At 33.0% G+C, this 4,340-nt stretch overlaps 1 pseudogene; it reads right to left on the bottom strand.

Moving 5' to 3' along the window:
* Positions 1 to 600: 600 nt before the first annotated feature.
* LOC146995404 (uncharacterized) lies at positions 601 to 3,177 on the bottom strand (annotated as a pseudogene).
* Positions 3,178 to 4,340: the final 1,163 nt, after the last annotated feature.

The raw sequence follows: 4,340 nt of genomic DNA on the forward strand, positions 1-4,340 counted from the left end.
ATAATATCCTAGGCTATCATAGGCTATCATAGGCTAAACTGAGAGGTAGGATTTAAAGCCCAGGCTCCCAGGTGTCTAACACCGTTTTGATCAAAGGTACCAGATGTATTAGTAATTCATCTTAGGAAGAGATGACTAATGAATATAACTCTTGATCTTTTTTCGAAGGCATTAATACCCTCGGGATTGAAGACAAGCAGCAACTAATTCACACTATTTTCAAGAATCAGATATTCAGAAGTGGACGCGATCACAGTGTAATTTGCTAGCACATAGCGAATATTAAGCTTTCATCCCGCAAAAGCCAACGGTGTGCTTTCCTAAAAATTAAAGCAGATTTTGGATAATTTCTTACGCTATGAAATTCAGGAGTACAAGTTATTTCATTTTATTTTAATAATTGAATTTTTTAATTAATGAGAGGTTTTTCTTAATCCTTTGTTTGAGAAGCGTTTCGCTAAGTAATATATTTTTAATGGTTTAGTGTGTCTTAGTTTAAGACTTTTCTTCTGAGAAATCGGCTTTTAAGTCTTAGAATTTCTCACAGTTCTCATATATAAAAGTTTGGAATGCGTATAACATAAGCATTTGATTTCTTGCTCATGTTCGTTGATCACTCATAATTATCTGGGTACCTAAGGGTAAAAAAAGGGACATTAAAAGAGAACAACAAGCAATTTCATTTTTTATTAAACGCGTGCGTAAAATGTATTAACTATTATGAATCAATATTTAATTTAGATGGCTAGTTCCCGGTAAAAACTCATAATTTTTACCTTTCTTTTTTAAATATGTATCTTTGCATAATTTTGAATGCTTTCTCTGCACTGTAATGCAGTTTCATTGAAATAATTGTGAAAATGATAAATTTACTATGGTGCATAAAAGTTTGTTTCATAAAGAGAAATTTTTGTTAGGAAATTTGGGAAATTAATTTTATATTTTTATCTTTTCATTTTATCAAAGGGTTAATAGCCATTTTATATTTTTTTAGGAATTTGGAACTTCCAGCTGAACATTTCCGTAGTAAAGACTAGTTCATTTGGAATAGTTTCATTCAGCATCGAAAGGTAAAAACACTTCAGTATTTTCTCTCATGAAATTTTTGAGTACTTGTTAGATTTTTAAAAGCGGAATTTAAGAGCGAGATGTTTAAAAATTATTTCTGTGTCATAAAAATAATTTTTATAATAGAGATAAAAAATTTATAAACAGCAAAATGCCAATTTACATTGATATTAATATACAAAATATTAAGTTCGAAATATAAGACGATATTCAGATAATGATTTCGTGAATGTCTTATGAATTATGATGCGAAGCACTAGTTTTCTCTTCATTCAATGGCACTATTTGAACTATATTATGTTATTATTTGGAATAATTTAGAAGATTTCAAGATGTATCTTTGTGATATTTGCGAGGATCGTTTACAGTTAAACGAACTTTAGTGCGAAACAAGAAAGTATGTAATAAAAAATCGTTCCTTGTTTACCTTGCGATGCCTTGTTTTAAAGAATTAGGCTTTGCTTGGGATATATAGGACATATAAACTGCAAATGGATTTGAAAAAAATTCATCGAGCTAAGGAATTCAAGCAAGAAACGTGGATGAATCCTTATATAGAATTCAGCATAGAACCACGTAAACTGACGAAAAGTGATTTCAAGAAAGACGTTTTCAAATTAATGAGCATTTCTGTGTTTTGGAAGACAATAGAAAATTTGAGAAATTACATCGATACACGATTGGTAAATAATGAAGAATGTTTGAGAAAACTTGTAACATCTCTGGGGATGATTTTGCTGCGGTAAATATGAAGAAGACAGCACTTGAATTAAATTGACCTATATATGTTGTATATTCCGTGTTAAATGTTAATGAAACCCTTATGTACAGCTTTCATTATGATTTCGTAAATAGGGGATTAAATAGGGTATCAGGTTCAATGTTTCTTCTTACCTTCTTCGGAAACATACAATGACCTGACTAGAACAGAGAGCTTACTAAAGCTATGTTCACTAATTGTAGTAAGTAGACAGGATACAGACGAAGGGTATACAAAACACTTTATTTTTTCTTTATATACAATGACTTCCGTACTTCGGAATACAATGACCCTCCACTCGGGGTCTAACGTAAAAGTATAAAAATAAAACTAAACTCTAATTTAACTTTAGAATAATAAACGTGGAAGATTGGCCTTATATTAACAGGAAGCGTATGTAGTACAGAGACTGTGAACACTACAATACGTTTGAATTTATCAAGAGGATTAAAACCTCTGGCCTGGAAGGCAAACAGCAACTGCGTAACTTCTAAGGTAAGCGGCCTGCTTTGACTCACTGCTTCCTCTCTCTCGCTTGGCAAAAGGCCACAACTTAAATACTTGGCGTTCGCCAGACAAACTTTGCATAAAAACCTTCACGCTTATAATTCTGGCCGGAAGTAGAAAATAAGAAGTGATAGTAAAGATTTAAAATAAAATAAACGTTAGTAAAACTTAAGATCCTTACAATTTAACAGCCATTGTGCTTCTTGTGCTGTATTAGCTGCTGCAATATATTCTGCTTCAGTTGAAGATAGTGCAATGCAGTTTTGACGTTTGCTGCTCCATGAAATGCAGTTATTTCCTAGTTTGAATATGTATCCGCTAATGGATTTTCTTGTTGTTCTGTCATTTGCCCAATCTGCATCCGAATATGCAGTTAGTATAGGTTCTTGAATTTTGTTAAAGAACAACTTAAAGTCTTTAGTTGTAAGCAAGTATCGAATGACTTTCTTGACAGCATTCCAATCTGTGCTTCGAGGTTTTTCGTTTCTTCTACTCAGTAGATTGACTGCACATGCTATATCTGGTCTGCTGATTGTTGCAATATATAATAATGCCCCTACTGCTTGTCTATATTCTGTATTATCCTCTAGAAGATCTTCTTCACCTTCTAGTTTGCTGTAGTTTGTTTCCATTGGCGTATATGTTGGTTTTTCATTTTGAAGTCCAAGCTTTTGAACTATTTCTTCGATTTTATTCTTTTGGTTCATGGCAAAGGTTCCGTCTTTAAATTTTTCGATGTTTATGCCGAGGTAGTAGGTGACTTCTCCTAGGTCTTTGATTTTCAATTTAGCATTGAGTTGTTGGATTTTTTGCATTACATATTCTTCTCTTTCTATAAGCATATCATCGACATATCATATTATATATGTGAATTTTGCAATGATGTTTTTGAAAAACAAGCATCGGTCTGCTTTACTTTGTTTAAATGACATGTTTAGGAGTATTTTTCCAATTTTCAAATTCCAAGCTCTAGCGGCTTGTTTTAAACCATATATAGATTTCTTCAGCTTGCAAACTTTATTTTCATTTCCAGCTTTCGAGTATCCTTCGGGTTGAGTCATGTAAATTTCTTCTTCTAGTTCTCCATGAAGGAAAGCGGTTTTGACATCGATATGTTTGACAGACATCTTTTTAAAGGAAGCTGCACATAGGAAAGCTCGTAGAGTTGTGTATTTTACTACAGGAGCAAAGGTTTCGTCATAGTCAGATCCAAAATTCTGGCTAAATCTTTTTGCGATTAATCTGGCTTTGTATCTTTCAATTTTTCCTTCCATATTTGCGGAACAGGTTTCACCATTTCTTGCCTTTAACACTACAACAGCGTGAGTTATTTTTTCTATAACATATGGTCCTTCAAAGCGTGGAAAAAATTTGGCAGTTTTATCTTCTGGTGCTGAAGAAAGTGAATGCTTAATTTTTAAAACTTCATCCCCTACTTTATAAGTTACTCCCCGTCGTTTCAGATCATAGTATAACTTCTGTTTTCTTTGTGCTACTTCCGTATTCTTTTTTGCTTCTTTTATTAGTTTTTCTATATCACCCATTTTAAATTCTGGGGCTCTTTGTTGCACATAAAATAGTTTATCTAACGGTGTTATAACCTTTCTGCCTAGAAATAACTCAGCAGGAGTTTTGCCCGTTGTATCATGTTTTGCGGTCCTAAGGGCGAAAGCAAATTCATTGACATAGTTATCCCAGCTTTTATGAAAATTTTTAACATAACTACGGATAATTTTCACTATATTTCTGTTGACCCGTTCCGCTATATTTGGTTGCGGCCGATACGGGACCATTTTTAAATGACGTATGCCCAGTTTTTGACACATGTCTTCAAATATATTACTTACAAATTGAGGACCATTATCCGATATAACTTTTAGGGGCGCCCCGTATTTTAAAATATATTTATTTAAAATAGAATCAGTAACTAATTTCGCGGAGGCTCGTTTTAAGGGAACAATTTCGGTCCATTTACTAAAATGATCAACCATAACAAGGAGATAGC

This window comes from Stegodyphus dumicola, chromosome 9 (genome assembly GCF_044657685.1).
Source record: "Stegodyphus dumicola isolate Sdum_Otavi_A_Nest chromosome 9, ASM4465768v1".
Classification (NCBI taxonomy): Eukaryota; Metazoa; Arthropoda; class Arachnida; order Araneae; family Eresidae; genus Stegodyphus; species Stegodyphus dumicola.